Raw genomic sequence first — 12486 nt, 5'->3', positions numbered from 1 at the left:
TGCTTTGCAAAATAATAACGTTGCACATGCACTTTCCATTTCCTATTATTTTTATGGTAGTCTTTAAAACTTCAAGTATGTACACAACGTAGTGTGACTATGTCCACCCTAGTTTCTCCCCCTCAGTTTTCCCTATCACTTTCCAGCACACAACTCTTCCAAGTTCCATATTAAGGAGACAATTTTCAATTTTTAAGACTTCAAAGATACATTTTTTGGAACTTCTGTACACTTAAAAATATCACACCTGTCCTTTTCAGTATTGAAGATGTGGCTGCTCTATCATGTGTGTGTGTGAGTTGGTGGCAGAGATGAGAGTAGCAATGTTTCTGGTCAGTGTTCTGAATGGTTATTAGCCTAATATTCCCTGTAAATATTCCGTGACAGGGAGCTATGTTGAGAGGACCACCAGTCCAGTGCCAGTCAGGCCCTCTATGGGTTCCAGGAAAGGCAGTAAGCTAGAGGATAGAAGAATTCCACCTTTGAACTTAGGGCACATGTAGAAGTGAGCCCACAACAGACAACCTTCTCAAGGGGTCCCCTGGGCAAGCCAGGTAAGGAACAAGCTCAAGATAATCACCAGAACAATGCCATGGGAACTGGACATAGAACTACACTGAGGTGATCACCAATCCAGTGATATGCAGTCCTAAAGTGGAGGCAGACCATGCCCAAGATGATGTCTGTCCAACACAATAATGCATGAGTGAAACATAGTACTCATCAGACCATTCCTGAGATGATCCTAGACAACTAGAGAGCCAGGTACCCCTAAGAGTATCAAGTAAGTTGTTGAGAAATAGAAGAGAAAGAAACAGATGAGGGCATAACAAAGAATGGCAGAACTAGAGACTTGAAGGTAGTGGGGAATTGACTGGTATGAGTACCCAGTGATACCACCTGGAACCATGGTGGAGTCCTGGCAGTGCTAGCCCTACTATGTGGTCTACTATAGGGTGTCACTGATGAGGGAGAGATGTCCCCTTCTCCCCAGAGCTGTCACCAAGTTCATGACAATAGAAAAGTTGGCCCTTCCCATCATCTGCTACAGCACTTGGGAGAGCAAGCTCTGTACCACACATTGGCAGCAAGTTCTAATATGACGGGTGCAGGTAGGCTGGCCCTGACAGAGTATGAGAAAGCTAGCATGGCCTTTTATGTGCTGTCTGGTAACATAAGCAAGAGAAAGATCTCTCCTCCCCTTTACCCGCACCAACAGTGGTAGGTAGGAGACTTGGCCCCAATGTGGTCATGAGAACAGAAGTGCTGGTTGTGCCTCTTACCTGCTGCAGCATTCAGAATAGAAGACCCTGCATCTCATCTGGGTAGCATAGTAGACCTGACCCTGATAGCAGGGATATAGATGGGCCAGCCCAGAAATGTAACCATGGGAGGTCTGCCCCTGTCCTAGAACTTCTTTGCTATAGAGCAGCATAAGCGAGGCAGAGATGCACTTTTCCACCCTTGCTGCTTGCAACCTATAGGAAATGGGAGATCTGGCCCTCAGGTCATGAGAGTGGGAGAACTGGTCATGTTCCTCACTCAGGTCAAATACTGGGAGAGCAGGCCCTGCCCCTCATTTGGGCATCAGGGTAGAATTGTTCCTGGTTGTTGGGGTTGCTGGTGACCTGGCCACAAAGGCAAGAGAACAAGCAAGCGGGCAGGGTCATCAACTCAGATACTGCCCAGACCCTGATACAGGGATTTGAATTTCCCTACTTCAACATCTACTTCATAGATTAGCTGTTGAAGTGCATGAAGAGGCCATTCCTACTGATCCAAAACTACAGGACCTTCATTACACAGGACAACAACAGGATATCCTAGAGGAGGCCCTGTGAGGTTCTGGTATTGATAGTAGATAGTATCAGAAGCCATTGGCTTCCTACCAGAAAAGTGAATCGTTGCAATAAACTTCTGCAAGTAAAGAAGTATGGTCAAAAGCATATACTCTGGAGCACACTGTGACACACTAGAGCTTCCATGACACATTTTCTCAGTTGGAGGGGAGTTTGTAAAAATGGGGGAGATACAGCTTGGGGAAAATATGAGTGGGATTGGGGTGCAGGATGTGCAATGCACAAAGAACAAATAAAATGTTTCAAAATGACCTTTGTTACTAGATGACATGCAAAGTAACAGGTATTAATACCTATACTTTCTTAGCAAAATGTTAAAAACTGTTTTTGCATAGTTTTTCATATTCTTTATGCAGTATTTTCTTTATCTGGCAATGAGGGCTTGACAGTCGCCTGATTGGGCTTCAAAACAGTTGAACAATTTATGAGTCAAATCTGCAGCACAGTAGATGCATGTGTAAAAGGTTAACTTCATTATGACCCAAGTTTTGTAAGAGGAGAGAAGTTGAAAAATGTCATGTCAGATTAATGCCTGCAAATTATGATGCTAATGGCTTCCAGCAGGTGTTCCTGCACTGAATTCTTAGGATCTTTAAACAATTTTTAAACTTAACTTTAAAAAGGATCTATTATTCATTCTTGAATTATTTTCTTGTCTATCATCAAAGAATGTTTAATAATCTTGAATACAAACACTAGTTTTTATATTTAAATATAGCATGCTAGCCATCTCATCTATTAGGATTCTCTCTTGATGTTTTAAGTGGAAGTAGTTTCAATTGACAAGAACTATGATCTTTAAATTTTCATTTAAATATGCTATTATTATACTCATTAGTATACATAAAACACATTTCAAAATAATAGGTAGTGTTCTACAGATCTAGATCCTGGTTTCTTAACATTAGTGTTGCTGAAACTCAGGCCAGATGATTCTTACATTTGGAAGGGTGACTTGAATGGGAAATATCAATTGAAATTATGAAATGGGAATAAACTCTGGCTTAAAGTCCTGGCATAAATAATAATAATAATAATAATAAAAAAAATAAATAATAATAATAAAAGAAAAAGAAAACAAAGGCATGAGATAGGTTCCAAAATGTAGATATCCCAATAAGAATAACTGACAAATGTATACCTTCAAGTATATTTTAAAACACAAATCAAGGAATGAAATAAAAACTTCATAAATTCACTCTTTAAAGTTGTGAGATAGTGGTAGGATAATGAAGACAGGAAAAGACACTGTATCCATACTCTGAGTGGAAATGTAATCACATGACATGAGAATATGTAGCAAAAGATTTCCAGTGTTGGCAGATCATATGCATTTTGTTCAATCAAAGAGAAAGGCAGGGGGACATACTCTTTCCTCAAACATATGATGATTTATTTTTGATAAACCTAGAATTTGTTTCATTGCCAATATGTTAGATAAATTTGTAGGACTTATTCTGATTAAATACAGCACTACCTATCAATGAGAATGAACGGAGTTTGATTCAGTAACTATTTTCTCTATTTGGTATCACTCAATAACATACTATCCTCAAGGATCTCACATGTTTCTTTCCACACATACCTTTTCTTTATAAAATAATGTATAAAAATACATATATGCATATCTTATGATATGTGAAGCAAAACAGGTGCAGGCTGGATTTATGATTTGGATATGATTTTTCTGGCTTGTGACCGTGACATAAAACTGTAAATATTAATTTTAAAAAGGTATGTTTTATGGAAGAAAGTTGAAAATATTGACAGAATAAAAATATGTATGGAATGAGAAATAATTAACAGTCACTTAAAGAGGTAAAAAGAAAAATCAGATTTGGGTGTTTAAGTGAAGAGAGGTAAGGTGATGAAATGCAGTGTATTGTGTCAGGTCCTTCCTTCTTTACTCTCTCCTTTACGTCACTGGAACACTGCTATCACAGGAAAGTCTGAGTTTTATTTCAGTTATCTCAGGCCATTCCTTATTCATTTTTATCTGTGAAAGACAACAAAATCATCAATTAAATAGTTATAAAAATGTCAAATCTCAACCTATATTAGTTCTAAAGGTATTTTAAAAGTTCACTACGAGTTTCCAGAAACTGCCATAAACGTTCTGAATATAACAGATATCTCATTGTTCCTGATTATATATTATTGGTACATTTCAGAAAGTTAATCATTGAATGTCTATATGTATATAAGCATGTATTAATCGGTATTTCTTTTACTTATGTTATCTCCAAATAAATTATGATTCATAGTTTTTATGAAATTTAAATTGATTATCCAAGGTATAAGTTTTGTTTGATATTTTCGGAATTGTGGAGATGTGAAAATTCATAACACACAATGATTGTAAATAGCACCAAGTACAACTGAATGTTTATTACTAAAAGTGACATTCCCGACTTAGCCATAATCACTAGAAGATGTCAGTGAGCCTGCAGTGGTGACTAAAACAAACATGAAATTTCTTTCTAATTTCAAACTTGCAAGTTTTTATTTTTATTTGATTTTTCTATGCTTCATTTTCTATTACTTTTGTACATTAATTAGGACAGTCCATTATTTATAAAGGTTTTTGGAAGAATTTCTGAAAGGATAATTTAAAAAACTGTGTGTTCCAAGTAACATCAACTGACATGATGATCAGTACTACAATTTGCTGTACTCTCTCAGATTGATAGTGGTATTTTCTTTTCACCTATGAAAAGACAAACAAAAAAAAAAGATAAAAAAGTTTTTCATTAATATAAGTGGTGCCTCTCGTATATGATAATTTTGTTTCTCCCGCTACCATTTACACTAATTATTCTCAGTCTTACCGTTAACATCTTCCCAATCTCTTACTTGATATGGCAATGTGTTTCAGTAAGTCTTTGGATATCCTTCATAGCACTAACTTCCTACATGACCATATTTAGTTCCATTTCAACTGCAGCTGTATGTTGGCAAAAGATGTTAAATTATATCCTCAGAACCTACAGAATTTGGGCTCTATCTAAATTCATATTCCATTTGGTCAGTATGTTAATTAGGGTTCTTGAGAGTCACAAAACTTATGCAGTATCTGTGTATATTACAGTCTGTACTAAAACTAACCCAACAATGGGTAGTTGTGGATGGGAAATCCAAAAGTATAGTAGTTACTCAGTCCATGAGGATAGTTGTTTCACCTGCCCTTCTATATAAGCTGGAATCTGAAGAGGTAGGCTCCAACAGATATGCTGACAAGTAAGTGTAAGCAGGCAAAGAAATGTAAACCTTCCTTCTTCCAATGTCCTTATCTTCTGATTCTTTTAAACTCATTTCTTTTTGAACATTGTCACTACCTTAATTCATGGACAACTATTTGATTTATTTTGGTTCTTTAATAAAATATTTTTATTTGAACATTATTAGAGAAAAAACACATATCATTCTCACCTATCTCTCCTCCAAAGTTCTAGTTATCCTTGACATTGTTTATGGTAGCATGCTAAAGTCTTCTAGCCTTTTCCTTTTAATATAAAGATTCTATGAGTATGAAGTCTCTGTGTTCTGCTAATTTTTCTACCTCAACTAACTACAGACTTTTTGCTGAATGCAAGACAAAAGCTATTAAATTTGCTCAACCAATAAGTCAAATTTTTATTGCCAACATTTTCAAATCTTCATATATTAAGGAATAATGAGAATGAAATAAATTACAATGCTTCAATTTTAAAATCCAGAGATAAAGTGAAGAGATATGTGACTCAGTGGTCATAAGCACGCACTAATCTCCCAAAAGACTAGCATTCCCAGCACCATGGCATACACCTTACAAACACCTGGACCTGTGACTAGTCTAGGTCATCCACTACCTTCTCCTAGACTTCACAGGTAAGCTCACACACAGTAAAATTAATCTTAGGAATGAAAATATCTCAAAAATTAAAAAAATGTAATTGAATGATAATTTTTGTTTAATAAGTTAATGTATTTTTAATTTCCAAGAAATTAATAAAGGATAAAGATACTTTTATCCTTTATGTTAAATGCATACATGGAAATTCCACACAATCATATAATAAAGTTTAGTGAGAGCTGGAATTTTCATCGAAGTTATTGGAAGTTATTTGTTTAATGATATCAATTTCATCAGAGATGCTGTGTCTAAAATGACCATTTATCAGATGTACTGTGTGGATTATGGTAAGTAATTTCTTTCTAAAGTATTTGGTACATGATAATATACAACATATATGTGTGTGTATAATTTTATCAGTGTATAATTTTTCAGGAGGATTATACAAACATTGGCTTGCTAATATTAAAGGCTGATAGATAAGCATATGTAGTAAAATAAAGAGTACATCACAGTCTATCATTATTCTCTACAATCAGAGCAAGAGTTTTATGGTACAGTATCAATCTCTTCTTAAACTTGTATTGGTCACCATAATAATACCCTGCAGTAAATATAGTAGAGAACTGACCTTGGACATGTCTGTAGTTTGTTTTTATAGCATCCATTATACAAACAATCGCTTATAATTCAACTAGATTACTATTCGTACATTGAATATTGGCAACAAATATTCAACATTAAGTCTACTTAAAAATAAAGTAAGCAGGAAAGCAATAATTTTGATTATCCTCCCAGATAAAACGTAGTATGGAGAATGTTGATTCAGAATCCATGTGATGCATCAGTTTATTTTAATTTGATCACTGATCATTATCATTAAAGGAGAAACATTTACTTTAATTCTTTCACAGGAGTTGATTCTTAGATGGACCTTGACAATCATTATTTAATGTGATAGATTATTCTTGCTTACAAATGGTGCTTGTCCTTGTATCCTGAAATTACTTCTGTTCAACCATGGCTAATAGTTTGTATATATACAATTTAGTTGGCAAATTTTAAAGAATTTTATATCAATGGTCTGCAAGAATATTGGCCTGCATTTTTCACTGTTGTTTGTTTGTTTTATTTTTGTGTATTTACAGGGTTATATCTGTGCATTTGTGATCAGTATATCCACTTCTATTGGAGAAATAAATTTGTTTCTTTGCTGAACCAAGGTCTTCTGTAGCACAGACTGATAGTTTAAACAGTAATATGTCTCTTAACACTGATACATGCAATTTGCTTATTCATAAAATTAAGTTCATCAGTAGTAAAATTTACAATATAATATGAGATCAGAAAACTGATTACTCTAATGTACTGTGTGAATAAAACAATACACACACACATATATATTTTTAAATGAAAACTCCCTATTACATAGGAATATTTTACATATATTATCAGTCACCATGCTTACTAATATTGACCTGCTTATTTAAATGTAAGATACAACTAAACCATGTGTAAGTAATAAAACTGTCTTTGCTTGAATAAGTATAAAATATATTTCCTAACTGAAACTGGTAACCAGAAATATTTTCAATGTATTCCCTAACTTAAAAGCCTCAAGATTACCAAAAGTTCACTAGTAATGAGAGAAAAGTACTTTCATCTATGTTTCTTCAACTATTCATGAGTCTTTTCAACACAATCCAGGAGAACCATCATAATTTTACTCCAGGAAAGCCTTAGTAAGACTATTATTCCCCTAGTTCAAAGCATGCAAGGGAGCCAAACCAGCACAGCTGTTATTTGATGTTGCTTTGTGTTACAATCCAGGGAAGAATAAGTGCTTTGATCCAGCTGATGCCTTGAAAATCTCCTCCAGTATAGCTGTTCATAAACAACTTTGATATGGATCACCTCAGCTCCTTGTCAATTCTCAGCTGGGTTTGACAGTCAGGGTTTTTGGGAAGTGAATCAAGGTCAAATTATACAATATGTACATCTTGATGAGATTCTTTCTTGATTGGATCAGGAGACTCCTCACCCCCTTTTTTTTTTTTATAAATTCAGTGCAATGAATTAGAGATATCTATAAAATATATTTGCCAAGATTACAGACAGAGGATGGTTACTGAATGTGAAACTTTGCATTAATATGAAAATATGGTTCTAATATGCAAAAAGTTTCCTGATATTAAATACCTACCATATGTCTAATAATGATATGAATATTTATGAGAATTAATTCGAAATCTTACCTCAATATCGATTTTATAAGAGATGCTGTGTCTAATATGACCATTTAGCAGATGTTATATGGATTATGGTAAGTAATTTCTCTCTAAAGTGTTTGGTACATGATAATATACAACATATACAAGATGGTTTGCATGTGAATTTTTGATTTGATATTAAATTGGAAAACTTACATTATATTCCTAAAAATAAATTCCTGGCTTTTTCTCTATCACAAATAACTATTTAAAATATATTTCTGTATATCTTTTAAATATATCAAAATAACCTCAAAGTGAAACATACATTTAGTGGTTAGAAGCAATTATGTCTCATTTAATATGGGTATTCAAATCATAAAATTAGCCAACATTAACATGTCCAAATGCAGAAGACTCAAAAATGGGAACAGAGAGTAGACTAATGGCTTTTCAACTCAGAATGTGTTCTTTCCTTACAGAGAACTTGAGATTGCTTCTCAGAACCCAGGTAGAGTTACTCATGGTTTCTCATACTCTAGTTCCTAGAAGTGTGACATCCTTTTCTAGTCTCTCTGGACATCTACACAAATGTACATATACCTACATACATGTACTCACGGACCATATAATTAAATTATTTTAATATATAGAAGAATAGAAGTAGATTAATTATATTAGTTGGATTTATTTCATTAATCAAAATAAATAATTAACCAAAATATTTCTCTAAAATTTGATGTATATGTTAGCATTAGATATCCAATTTGGATATCTCAGATATCTGAAGAGAAAACAATCATTGTCTTTTTCCTTTTATTAACGTATTAAAGAATTAAGTACAGAAAAGTTGTCTTGTATGTTTTCTCTAAATTTCCTATAATGTTATCTATGAAAAATCATACTACATAACTATTATTACAAATTTATTGAAAGAGTTCTGAAAATAGATTTACAGTTAATATATTCCCTAATGTTATAAACATTAAGTTTAATAAAATATTTAAAGTACGAAAGCTCTATGAAATTTAGTTAGTATTAGTTATTTTAAGAATTATTGTATGTAAGTTTATCAACATAAATTAAAAAACGACACTGCAGAAAGTTTTAAAAACATTTTTATATTTCTACATCTAAACAGTTGTACGAATTTTGAAATATTATTTTTTATAAAATATAAATCAAGAATAAATATATACCAGTCTTTTGTAAATGTAAATGTCACTTTTATTTCCTCAGATGAAGTGATATGTTATCAACTGTACCCATGGTTTGGGAATATATGACTTGGGCTGAGCCAAAAAACAATGCTTTTTCTGCAGTAAATATCTCTAGGCCTAGTCCTGGAAGCTTCTAACCTAGGTAAGATCTAGTCTCCAAGCTGAATGAATCAATTAGGCTTCTCTCTGCTGCTGCCTGAATTGCCCTATTTGGCCTATACTCACATTGGCAATATGTTCTAATCTTCTGGCTTCTTCTTATTCTCTGGTTCTTTCTGTCCCTGTGTCTTCTTATTCTCTCTGCAACCTGTCTCTGTAAAACTGTTCTGGTAAAACTGCTATACACATAGACACCATGTGTCACCTCTTCACACTGCTCTTAAGCAGCCACTCTCTCTTGTGTTGTCCTATGTGTTTAGTGTATCCTATTTCTGGTTTATTCTGTCAAGTCTTTCTCTGACTTGTCACTTTGCCCATCAATTAGAAGTCACTTTCAAACATGGCTCCTAGCTTTTACAAACTAACCTTACCTTTATTGATAGGGATTAAATATGTGTTTTAAAGGCATATCTGTATTCCAGCCAGATCATACTTTAATCCAGGGTAGTCTGCATTCTGGCCACATCATGTTTTTTGATATGATCCATTGCCAGAACAGCCATATTGGTAGATTAAAATTTCTCTACACATTTTCATACATGATTTAATCTTCTTCTGTAAGTGATCATGAGAAAGGAAAGAAAGTGATGCAGAGAAAGACTTAGCCCATGATACTTAATTCTCTTAATAAAAAATTCAGGAAGTGTTTGGTGAAAAGAAATCTTGAATCTCCAAGATATCTAATTTATCTTGATCATAGAATTCAAAGACACTGAATCAATATAATTGTCAAATTTACAGATAGTTTCTTTTTGATTATAATTGTTAAGGCCTGGATAACTGCTACATGTCCAGCCAGCCATTTTGTGCTGTTACTAATGTTACAAGAAGGTGTTCTCATATGCTCTTACTAGGAAATTTTCTCATTCTAGAGTTGACTGCGTACTCTGTTGTATTATGTGCTTTGGTTTTCTTAGAAACCAATCGCAATAGAGGTCAGTTAGAACTACTTTATGTAGTTAGCCACAGTAAGTTTGGACATAAACCAAGCACCAGAAAGTATTTCTTGAATCCGTGTATGGTAAGCTTCTCCTCATAGGGACTCCAAAATGAGAAAGACATATGCACCAATATAAAAAGTCTTTTGGAATAATATTTCCATTTTGAATTGGGGTCAAATAAAGTTTTATTTTCCCATGTTTCCCTGGGAATTGACATCTACTTGGTGGAAATAAAAACTTCCATGGGTAACTGACATTCTAGTTGACAAGGATAGACATGAATGTTAGTCAAAGAGAGTCTACGTTAAATATCCCAACAAATGTAAACAGGATAAATGTACAACCAAAACATGTTCGTAAGAAAGTGCCCTAACTAAATACTGATTGTGAGGAAGTTAATTGGCAAAGATGTTTGTGGATTTTAGGCTTTAATGCTCGGTAGGATCTTGTCTCAATGTCACAGTCATCTCCTGAGTCTTGTCTGTGGCCCTGATCAATCAGTCCTCCAGCAAAGATCAAACAGTTCTGGAACAAATGCTCATTAATAGCTCAATGCTATTTCTGTCTGACTGGCATAAGTGTTCATGTGGTTTGTATAATAATTATTATATGATTGACAGTAATCTCATAAGACATCACTTTATTCACAAGATTAATATTTCTTCCATTCATTAATTTCTTAAGTTATAGTATGACAGAAAACATATTGGAAAATATATGATATAAAACTGCAAGCACTTAGATATGTGAATATTTTTGCTAAAGTAACATAGTTTGAAGTAATCATGATACGTAAATATAGGTATATTACACATTCGATTTTATTTAAGATTTATATGCTGATGAATAATTAAATGTAACTTTAGAAAATATATAATATTAATAGGATAAATTCCTTACATTCTTTTTAACTTATTTATCAAGTTATTTATTAATTTAAAAGTTCATTCATGAGTATTAATTTTACATAATTTCCAGCTTAGTGCCCCTCTACATTTTTACATTTCCTCCTACTCCCTCAGAATCATCACATTTATTTTTTAATTTTATTATTCTATATATATTTATAATAATACATTTTATATACATATGTATATAAAAAACAATGTGCTAAGTCCCTTGCTTTTTCCTAATACTCTAAATTTGGAGTATTAGAGCTTCCATTTCTCAGTCATTATTCTATATCTGTGAAGCAAGATTAAAAAATTATGTTTTCAAGGTCATAGTTTGCAAGTATTTACAAGACAATGATTTAGATGAATATCTTTAACATGAATAACTATATGGTTTTACCAAATTGCTGTAACCTCCTCTGTCAAAGTCAACTAAAATTCCATCAAAGGAATGTGGCATAATAACCTATGTTCTTAGCTTATGTAGCATCCATGTAAAAATTGTGGCATGACTGCACATAACTGTAACCAATGCATTATTCAAAGTAGATATATGAAGATTGAGGAGTTTATTAGCTGCCAGTCTAGCTCTAGAGTTAATGAGATAATCTTTCTCAAAACAATAAGGTGGATAGTAACAGAGTTTAACAGCTGATCCTTCATTGGTCCCTGTACACATCCACATAGGCATGCATATCCACCAATACCTGTACTTCATGTACCCATATAACACATACACATACATACACACACACACACACACACACACACATTCACACATATATACACACTCATTTATGTTATATATAATATGTGAAGTATTATATATACTTACATAAGGTATATATTTAGACTTAATTCTTCATTATCTGCACATTTGACTTTATTAGGTAATAAAGTCTTTATAGAGAGAATCAAGTTGAAATGAGGTAATTAGAATTAGTTGTAATTGAATATGGCTGATGTTCAAATCAGATAAGAAAAACACAGTGACAGACATGGGAAGAAGCCAAAGTGAAGGTTTCAAAAGTACAAGCAGATAGTTCAGATGACAGGGCTAATGACCTTATTGCACTGGTCTCTGAAAAAAAAAACTGACTGAGTATTACATTTTTTATTTTCAGAGCCAAGATAACAAATTTGTATTCCTTATACCACTCAAATAGTATTATGCGGTTACAGCACATATAAAATATTATAAATATTTCTCATCAAATAATTTTGTTGATTGTTGCAATGCAATAAAAATCCTTTATTAAAGACACAGATTGACCCTCAGAAGTTCTCACACATCACATCTGGGCTAATAGGAGTACAGTCTGTGCTCTGGGTCCCTATCCACTCAGCACACAAGCAGATGCAGCTTGACCCC

The 12486-nt window shown here is 33.4% G+C and overlaps 1 pseudogene; it reads left to right on the top strand.

Annotated features, from left to right (window-relative positions):
- The first annotated feature begins 246 nt into the window (after positions 1–246).
- On the top strand, positions 247–365 carry LOC116897610 (annotated as a pseudogene).
- The last annotated feature ends 12121 nt before the right edge of the window (positions 366–12486 follow it).

This window comes from Rattus rattus, chromosome 3 (assembly GCF_011064425.1).
Source record: "Rattus rattus isolate New Zealand chromosome 3, Rrattus_CSIRO_v1, whole genome shotgun sequence".
NCBI classification, from domain to species: Eukaryota; Metazoa; Chordata; class Mammalia; order Rodentia; family Muridae; genus Rattus; species Rattus rattus.
The sequence above is the reverse complement of the archived record's forward strand: the minus strand, read 5'-3'. Positions and strand labels throughout refer to the sequence as shown.